The sequence below is a fragment of the Thalia democratica genome, chromosome 6, assembly GCF_965202585.1.
Source record: "Thalia democratica chromosome 6, ktThaDemo2.hap1.1, whole genome shotgun sequence".
In the NCBI taxonomy this organism is placed as follows: Eukaryota; Metazoa; Chordata; class Thaliacea; order Salpida; family Salpidae; genus Thalia; species Thalia democratica.
The window spans coordinates 38707525-38718333 of NC_139170.1; the positions used below are offsets into that span (position 1 = coordinate 38707525).

General features: G+C 25.8%; 1 long non-coding RNA gene across 1 annotated transcript; it reads left to right on the plus strand.

Annotated features, from left to right (window-relative positions):
* On the plus strand, window positions 1-10572 carry LOC145838600 (uncharacterized). Its single transcript, XR_014370042.1, has 4 exons — window positions 1-122; window positions 958-1106; window positions 5157-5235; window positions 10523-10572. It is a non-coding gene; the product is annotated as an uncharacterized LOC145838600 (long non-coding RNA).
* The last annotated feature ends 237 nt before the right edge of the window (window positions 10573-10809 follow it).

Here is a 10809-nt window from a genome sequence, read left to right on the forward strand (position 1 = left end):
GATACAGTTAAATGTATTTTCCGGGACCGTTGTTCTCAGATCTTCGTGGATCAACCTTGAGCTCAACTTGTTCCCCACTTTGCAAACGATCGGACGGAATTCTGTTGAAATAAATTTGTGGGGTGAGGGAATAAACATAATAATTTTTTTACCAATAAAAAGCTATATGGCGTCATAATAAGATTTTGAGTTGCTTAGCCCAATGATTAGTGGTTTATGTAGTTTTTATTATGTGTAGTATTTGCATTTTACGAACGTCTTTTTCAATTAAGTTTTAGCTATAGTATTTATTATAAAAGGTTATTTTTAAATGTTAAAATTACTTTGTATATATCTTTTTTGTTTCAACAAGTATTTATTTATTATATTTAATGCATACTTTTTATTTAGATTAATTTTCTGAATATTTTAAATAAATTTATGATGTTATAATGGCATATTATATTATTATATATATTATTATATATATTACATATAATGATAAATACTTACAATAAGTAAGGTTAGTGTATACAATAATGAATTTTGTAGTTAAGTCCGTTAGAAAGAAATCTTATGTTTATAAGGCAGTTTTGTAAACAATAAAAACTGCCTTTATAAACATAAGATTCCTTTAATAAGGATCTCAATTTAAACAATCAACTTAACAAGATAAAAGTACAATAAATTTATATTTTTGCTAAAAATTTTGTTTGTTTTTTTATAGATTGCTGCTGTACTAATCAACTTCTAAGTTTTGGAATAATAACTTGTACAAACATATCTTTATTAAAGCACACGCAATTTAACGGAAATTATAAAAAAACCGGCATTTAAAAAAGTAAAGACTTAGTTTTTCAGTTTAGATGTCTAATAAATAAAACAAACATTAAAAGTAGGTAAGCATGGAAAATAACAAAATAATGTTTTTTAGTTAACATCTTTAAATTTGTAAAACAACCTGTATGTTAAAAACAGATGCCATCCTCGCTTGAAAACGTTTCTCCTTTCACATCAAATGTACAGTTTAACGTCTTGTCCAGGACGGATGCTGTTGTCCGGACTACATGGAAAATTATTGAGTCAATCTCAGCAGAGGAACCAGAACTCTGTTTGAATAAAGTAGTGTGAGTTGAGGGAATAAATTTGATACATGATAATATATGATGTCATAGTTAAGGTTTTGAAATGCTTAGCCCGGTAAATTAGTGGTTTATGTGATTTTCATTATGTGCAGTATTTGCATTTTACTATCCGAACGTCTTTTCCTACCAAGTTTAAGCTATTTTCCAAACACAATGGGGCAAAGACACTATATAGTAAAAGTCATATGTAAGCTTAGTTAAGAGTAGTACCTAATTAAAACAGGCTGAAAAACTTAGCAAACGTAGATAAATTAGTATAGTAATTTAGTAAGCAAATTATTCAGTAAATAATTATGTTTATAATATATAAAAATATAAAATTATGCTAAGTACAAAATTCACTCACCTTTTATTGAAGTAATGTAAGACCTTGTATGAATGGGCAACTACTTTTTTAGATTTAAATTTATCTAGAAAAAGAAGCAAACCCAATGACAAAAGGCTTTCTTTTGATTAGATATTTTTTCAAGCATTTTTTTTCCTCATTAAAAATTCTAGGTATTTTGTAGCTTGGTACATAGCAAAAACTGCAAATTTTACGCACAGTCTTAAAACCATATGAAAACTATGTACTAAAATTTGCAATTCTTTCACTGAGAATTACGTTGCAATAAGTTTAATAATTTACAATACATATTTTTCTACTGTTTTGAAGTTCTTCCTTTAATAAACAATAGGATGGTTTATTACCTGAATTGTTTAAAATCTAAATTCAAAGTAATAACCCATCCGATCACTTATTAAACATTTTTGTACTTGGCTATTTCCATCATTAAACTTAAGCTTTCGTTTTATTTTTCCTTATTATAATACCAAACATTTTGTAGCTAATCACATAGCAAAAACTGCAAGTTTTCGTACATTGTTTTAAAGTAATGTAAAAACAATGAGCTAAAATTTGCAATTTTTTAATATAGATTTATTTCATAAATGCTCAAATGTGACTAGTGCTACCACGGTTTATATAGTAAAAAGTATTATTCTAGTATTTGTAGTAATATGCGTGTTAAACATAAATTCCAATGTAATGTCATTTTGTACATAAAATATAACTAGTCATATCAAATATACATAAAAAATAGTTAATATATTGAAAGGTAAACGCATACAAAATAGTTTGATTAATTATGACAACTATTATTTTGTCACAATTATTTATACAAACTTTTAGACTACTAAATTTTAAAATAGATAAATCTTACCTGATTTAAGTCATAAGTAATGTATATTTTCTTTTCCGTTCTTTCTTAAAGTTTCAATTTGAGGTTGAAGAGTTCTGTAAAAATAGTTTGATGAAGTATAAGTAAAAAAAAAACTGATTTAAACTATTAAATGTAAAATTTAACAAAAATTTCCAAGTAGATTGAGTTATTTACTTTTTTGTTTGCAACTCGTGTTTTTAGGTTTTAACTCTTCTAACTTAAAAACACAGACCTGCAAAAACAAAAGAAAACAAAATTTAACCAAGTTTGGCATTTAACTTTAAACATTTGTTAAAACTAATCGTTAGATCGGTTATGTGACGTAATACTACTTTAATTAGTTAACTTCATTAATAAAAGTTTTTTTATAAATAGTCTAATTGATTTTCGATGTTCCATGAAACAAAATATAAGTGCCATAATTAATAAATAGAACTTTTTTGCCAAATTTGTTTTGCAATTTTGCCAACTGAGTGACTTATCTCCCCATGTTTTTACTCAAACTTGATAAGGAAAACCCACTCAATTGGACAAAAAACGTTTATTCGACGGACAAGGTTCAATAAACTAACAAGAAATAATTAAATGCCACCCTAAACAAAAAGCAGTTCATTTTGGTCCTGTATTGTTGTTAAGTGAAACCTAATACCAATGAGCCACCACTTTTTATATATTTAAACTTATATAGAAAAAGTAGTTGACTCATTGATGTGAGGCAACATTTTTGTTGTAAAACATTTTTGCTTATAAAACCTAGATATATGTTGTGCAACCGTTTGATAGTGCTATTATGAAAATATTATACTTAATACAAAAAATGGATAGTGAGAATGAGAAAATGCGAAACTTACCAAAGGTTTTCTTGTAGTTTAGTTATTTACTTTTTAGTTGCATTTCGTAGATCTTAAGTATATTGTTAACTTAAAATCTATCGAAATGCAGAAAAAAAGTAAATAATCTTTGATTGTCAAATTTTGTTCAACATTTTGAAACTGAAATCAATTATAAGCCAACTATTCTACATTTAAAAGTAAAAACTTTTGGCATAAAAAACAGCTCTATTTGGTTTATTAAAAAAATCAGAACGGCTATATAATTTTAAAAAATCCTTATAATTAAAGACTATTACTTAAAACTGAACCTTAATTAAAAACAATGAACTGGTCGAACATTTTACTTAAGTTATTTCAAAATACTATTTGTAAATGTTTTTCTGTAAAAACTGTATTTAGAACACCAGTATTATAAATAAAACCCGACATTACGAATTAAAATTTGTTAGGAATTTTTTTTCTGTTTGTTAGTTACTAAAACAAAGTTATTTAAACACATAATCTTCAACAGTTTTTTAGCAAAACTAAAATAAAAAAATCCAGAGTAGTTATTGCCTTTCCACCAACTTAAGCCATTTTCACCTCTAGTTTTAGTTTATTTTACTAACATGGAGGTGAAAAGTGCTTAATGTGGTAGAAAAAATGTTTTTCAAAATAAAAACTTAAACAAATCTAGCAGCAATTTCATGAAGTCAAACTAGATATTAAACAACTTACCTGTTTTTGTTGTGAAGTTTTGTAAACTTTATACCAATGAATTGATTCCTAACTGAGATTTAAGTTTTATGCTCAGCAAGGAATTAGTTCATTGACATAAAAAGCTTTTTTGTCAGTTGAACTTTGGTATTTTTATAGTAATAAGTATACAGTTTAAATGTTAAGTTATGAAAACTTTGTTACACTTTTCCAAGTAGTTTAGTTTTTTTATTTCAACTCTGTTATTTTTTAAGAGCACTAGAGTTGCAATAATAAAAGAAAATAAGTTTTTGATTTCTTAAAGTTAATTATTCTTAAAATGAACTAAAAGCAAACGTCTACAATTTGATTTATTTTTATTGGAAAAAATTTATAAGATGTAGACCTTTGCCTTTTGTTCATTTTAAGAATTACTGTTTCGAGCACACTAAAGTTTAATTTCAATTCCTACTATACGTTTCTAGTTAGGAATTTATAACATAAAAGTAACAAAAGTTAAAAAAGCACTAAGAAAATTGACAGTGAGTATGTAACAGTTGGGTAAATAATAAAAGGTATTAAATTGATATTTAGCAAACCTTTTAAGCAATTTTAGTGTGTCTTGAAGTTTCAATTCCTCCTAATTCACATCACCACTCAATCCTCTTGCTAGTTGGCTCTGTTGTTTTTAATAATTTTTAGGAGTTTGATAACTTTTACTGAAATGTTATACATAAATAACAAACAATTTTTTGAATTTTTTATGATTTATTTTACTGGCTGGTTTAAATTCCTAGATATGGTTAATTTTCTTAACAATAACAATAAGATAGGGATATTTTTACTATTACTTGAGTAATAAATTATCTTTTAACTGTGTAGATGTAGCTATTTTACTAATTGAAGCACTTGTTCCTGGAAGTTTTAGTATTTTTACAAACTTCCAGAAAACATTGCTTCAATTAACTAAACACAATTGTTTACAGTAAAAGGTAATATAAAAAAGTTTAGAAAGTTAGTAAAATATTGATAATATTTTCTATTCTAGGTTTAAAAATGTTAAGAAAAGTATATGAGAGAACATAGCCGATTGACTTGGGATTTTTATTGATTTTTTAATATTTTTTGAAAGCAGTTGGAATATTTTCTTTTTGTAATTGCAACTGTCGTTCTTGAGTATTTTGATTCATACAACCCAAGAGCGCGCAGTTGCAATTGACAAAAAAATATAAATGGAACTTTTATTTCGTAAAGTACTTTATAAAAGTAGGTTAGTTTTTAAAGTAAAATGAAATTCTTAATAAAGCTAACCTGATAAACAGATGTCCTGACGAACCATTGTTTTTTTCAACTCCTTTCACAAACATCTGCCTTCTCATCGGTCGCACTTCTGTTAGAAAGGTTAGATAAGTTTTAATGGTCTATATTACGTCATAAAATATATTTTCAAGTAGTTTTAGCTTGTTAAATTACAACTAAGATTGTAATCTAAGTTCATTAAATATGTATGCATACACCCTTTTAAAAATTTTAACATTTATATTTTTTTTAAATATGTAAGCTTTTTTTTCACCTAATTCTATATTGAGTTTAAATATATTTTTAAAAACCTAGTACAACAAGATATTTTGGTTTATAAGAAGTATTTGATTTTGAATTAGCCTTATATAAATTTTGACTTGATTACGTTAGCTAGACTGAAAAGTAAATGTAAAGCAGTCTCTAGCTTGAGTAAATTTTGAACAAATTTTTTTTCCCAGACAATAGGTTTAATTTTCATTTATTTTTATTTATTAAAAAACAGTTACAAAATTTGAGAAATAATACTGAAAATAAATACTCACTTACTTTTAAAAGTTGTAGTAATGAATAAAACTTTGAAAACATTTAAAGCTTATCTAAAACAAAAAATTACTTTAATTAAAATTAAAGTGTTGTTATACTAAATGCTCATATTTTTATAAACAAACTAAAAGTAAATTATTTAATTGCACTGTTATTGGAATTTAAATAAATATAAGAACAATCGAAAAGTATTTTTTGTAGTCAATGTCTTCAGCAGATGGCCGTAAGGCTTGTTGTACGGTTTTAGAAATTATCAAAAACAGTACAAAAAGCCTTACAGCCGTTCACTAAGATATGCTTATAATACTTTATAATACACTTTATTTTGAATCGCTTTTTTAAATGTAAACTCTTAAAGATGCCAATGTTTGCTTGGAATAAAACAATTAAAAAACAAACTCACTACTAAAATCTCCGGCTTTGTCCTTTTCAGACTTCGTGTTGCACTTTTGGTCCAAATTTTGCAGACTTGACATTTTTCTTGAAGCTTCTGTGTCTCGTATTCTCTACCAAGATTAAAATATTGTTTTTTTTTTAGTTTACTTCAACTTTAGTATTGCATTGATCCATGTTTTAAGAATAATTAAGAATAAAGTAAATAATTTACAAGTTTGACTAAACTACTTAAATTATCCTACATTTTATTTAAATTTATTTGTAACTTGGAAGTATGTAAACTTAACCTGGATGTATGATTAACATATGGACGTTGTTCGTGGTCACATTTTCTCCTCCAACGGTTCTCAATTGTCTGAAGACTTCTTCCCAATTCTGTTAACAATAATAACTAGGTTAGTATGTCATAATGTGTGACAATACAAATACATATACAGAACATATTTCACCTTTTTACCAGCCAGGCATTTCATTCTTCATGATTCAGTGTATTTTGTGGTGAGTTCATATGCAGAAGGCCGCACAACTCACGCCATGGTTTAAAAGTTATCTGAAACCACAGTAGTTAGTAGTGCAACCTTCTGGCAAGGAGTATTTTGAAATACATTTCGAAGGTGTGCAAAAGGTGCAAAGAGTCATCTGTTTCAAAACTCTTGTAGATTTGGATTAGTATCCAAGTAGATGAGGTATTATCTTTTTGTAATTGCAACTGTCATTCTTGGGTGTTTGATTATATGCAGCCTAAGAATCACATTGCAATTCCAAAAAAAAAAAGAATCTAAGTTAAAGTTAGAATTATTCTAATATGTTAGCATTTTAACCAACACTAATTCAAAATTCCCGGACTAGAAATCTTTTAGAATATTAAAATTAATGTTTACTAAAAGATTGTTGTCTGCACTTAAAAGCCGAAAAACATATATTTTAGTTATTTTTTAAATTTCTGGGAAATTATACATAAAAAAAAATTGAGGTCCATACCTTTGTATTGGAAACCTACAACCAAAATGATTATATCTCATAAGTTAATTGAAATTTATATATTTTTTAACACGAATATATAGTTTATACTTGCAGCTTTCACATATAAGTTAATTTTTGTAAAAAAAAACATTGCTTTCTCTTTTTGCCCTAACTTTATATGAATAAAAATATTAGTAGTAGAAAAAGTACAGCAGTCACATGTTTATGTTTATTACGATATAAATGAAATTTAAAAGCTGAATCGTTGCAATAAGCCAGATGTTAGTTGACGCATGATTACCCACGCTCGCTGTTGCTTCTCCACTCGATTGTTTCTGCACCATCTGCTTGCTGCTGCGTCATTTGTTGACCTTGAACTTGTTTGACCCGTTGCTTTTCGGCTGTTTTCTGATGAAAGTAAAGTGCTGTTTCAGTTTAAGAAATTTGTTAAGCCAAAAAAAAAAAGCTAAAACGTTTAAAATAAACTTAGGATATTGATAGTTTTAGGTAATCAAATTTAGTTTTATATATATATATATATTTTGTAATTAAGAAATCATTTCAAATGTTTTTTTTAATTAAATGCCTTTTTTTCATAAAAACACCAACAAACTCAAGAAATTTGAAAGGTATTTAGAGTTTAAAAGAATTTGACAATGATTAATGAATTGTAAGTTATTCAACTGGGGTAGAGTTTGAATTAGTTTTTTTTTAAAACTAACTCCCAACTCTAACCATGTTGAAAAAACTAATAAAAATTCATTGTCTATCCTTCAATTGTAATAAACCATTTATCTACCAATACTTAATTAGATATTATTAATTTTGAATATATACATATATTTAAATAATTTACTAGAGTATTTATACAATTAAGACAGGTTTTCGATTGAAAAATGAGCTGTGATTTAGTTTAATATGGGATAGAAATGTAGCTAGTCTTTGTTTTTAAAAAACTAATTACACCTCCATTCCTTATTAAAATAAACAAAAAACGTTTGAAGTTCGACTTTAAAATTAAATAATAAGTATTTATATCATTTATTTTTTTTTCCAAGATCTAAATTCATTTTATAAAGTTAATTTTTTCATTGAATAAATATGAACATACAAGTTTTGTAAAAAAAGGAATTAAAAGCTAAAGTTAGATGTTTTTAGAAACTTGAATAAGTATTCAATGTTCGAAATTGTTTCTATGTATAAGTTTGTTTTTATATTGAATAGAAAAATATAAAATTATAAGTGTTATATTTTTTAAGTTTTGTTTTAAGTAACTTAAATTCTTTTCAACAAGCTTTTTTTTTGTACATTTTAGATAAATTTTACTTGGGAATCATAATGAACTGTAAGTTATTTTGTACTGAATAGAATCAGTTTTCAAATATTATAGCTGACTTGTAGAGCTATCCAAAACTAAAAAACTAATAAAAGTGACCAATTTTCTACTAAAAATATTACTAATGTATTTAGTTAAACAATGAATAAAACATATGCTCTGATTCTATTGTAGATTTTCAAAATGTATTTTAATTTATTTTTAAATACAAAAATTTTCGTTAAATAATTTGAACAACACACTTTCATTACATGCTTTCACGTTTCTTATTTTATCCTCATCTTAGTATTTGATATGTATCCTTGTATCTCTTCTATTCTGTCATAAGTTTTTTGGTTATTAGCCTGTGTATACCTGTAATACTCATAAGTGTAAGTTTAGTCTAATATTTGATAAGTTTCAATTAAACAAACAGCTTTTTAATAACTATTATAATTATAATAATTTATTTAATAAATTAAGCTAAAAACAGTGAAGTTTTGACATAGTATTTTAATAGACTTAAAATAAGTAATACTTTTAGTGAATAAATTTAAAACTGACTGATTTTATTTAGACATTAAATTATTTTTCAAATTACAAAAAAATAAACAACCTCACCTGTTTGATACAAACAAGTTTTCAAAGGTACTAACTCATTCATTGTTAATGTTTTCTTCACATTTGCTTGTATAGCTGACTACTTCATAAATTCGAGTGATGTTTATCAATACATTTGATTTACTTAAGTGTTAAAATATACTCAAGTACTCAATTTTTTAGTAGTATTATATCATTTGTTTCCTGTAAAATTTAATTTGTTCCTTGTAAAAATAGTAAATTTAATGTTTTATATACTTAAATTTAATTTGTAAAAGTTTAAGAATACTATAGAAAATAAAATTGACAAATTATTTGTAAATCGATAAATAAATTAAAAATTTTATATTTAATATAAGTATTTAAGTAAAACCTCACTAAACAACAAAAAACATCAAGTAAATATTTGAAAAGTTATAATAAACGATATGTTCTTGTTTAACATGTTTTTGTAAATTACTTACCTGTTGAAGTTAATGAGACCTACGACAAACTCAATTCTGTTTAATAAATTTTTCTGCAAAACACGGCAAAAGTCTGCAGAGCAGAAGCCTGGACTTTCATATAGCATGAGACAAGCTCAACTTTAAAAAAAGGGTTGATCACTTTAATTCAATTATCAGACCACAAGACTGAGACCAGTTTCGGTTGTGACTGACGGACAATTCCTAATAAGGATGAATTCTGTCTCATACTTGTGGTCTGATGATCGTATTGGTGTGATCAACCCTTTTGATAAATATCTCTGTATATTTCATATTAGTTTAGTCCAAAAATCATATCAACTTTAGCAATATTTTCTATATGAATTTCGTTATAGTGTTGACCTCTCAACCAATCAAAACACTTTCGTGCAGTTTCAAAATATTTATAAAAACTGACCGAAAACGCTTTTGTTGGTTAAGGGCATTTTTGAACTTTAAAATACACTTTATTTTTTATTTTAGAAACACAGTTGTACAGAATTACAAAACTAATGTTCTTAATGAAATTTTAAATAACTTGATTGCTTTTCAATAAAATATATTTCTTGTACAGTTTTAATTATTTTACATTGAAATCACAGTGAGCTGCAAGTTATTTCGCTCTGGATAGAACTCAAATCAGTTTTCAATTATTTAAACTGTTTTAAAGTCGTATCCAAAACAATAAAACTAATTAAAGCGTTTCAATGTAGTTGTTAAAAACATATTTTCTAGTACAAATTGTATTCATTATTAAAACAGTATTAAATGGAATATTTTTATATACTTTGTAAATATGAAACCGAAAACTAGATTTGAGATATTTGGATAAATTAAAAAAATTCAATGTAGTTACACTATTTGTTAATTTATATATATTTAAGATTTATGTTTAATATTACACATTTATTGTATGCAGTAAAATGGTTTTATGATTTTCTCAAAAGTTTAAAAGAGAAACACGGTATTACACAAGCTTTGCATAATAAGTTACTTGTTGTTCACACAAACTGTTTTCAAAAATAAATTAGCTTAAACGTTGAATATGTTTGTGTTGTAAGAAACATATGTAAATAAGTTGTTCAAACCTCAAAGTTTTAAACAGATGCCCAGGTCCTCCTGAAATTCCAACCCATCCCAAATGTTTGTCTTCACTTTGCAGTTCTGTAGATAAAATACATTAGGTAAGAATATGTGTTTCATTAATTTAGCAAGCTAATACATTATTTAACTTACGCCTTTATTTTTAAACAGTTTGGGTTAGTAAGTCACAATCAGGTTGTTATGTTTTATAAAAATACTTTTATTTAATTTTGCAATTGTTTTTTTTTCTATTCAAGTACTTTGTTGCTGAATTCTTTCGAAAATGATGGCATGTTTACCCACTAGTTT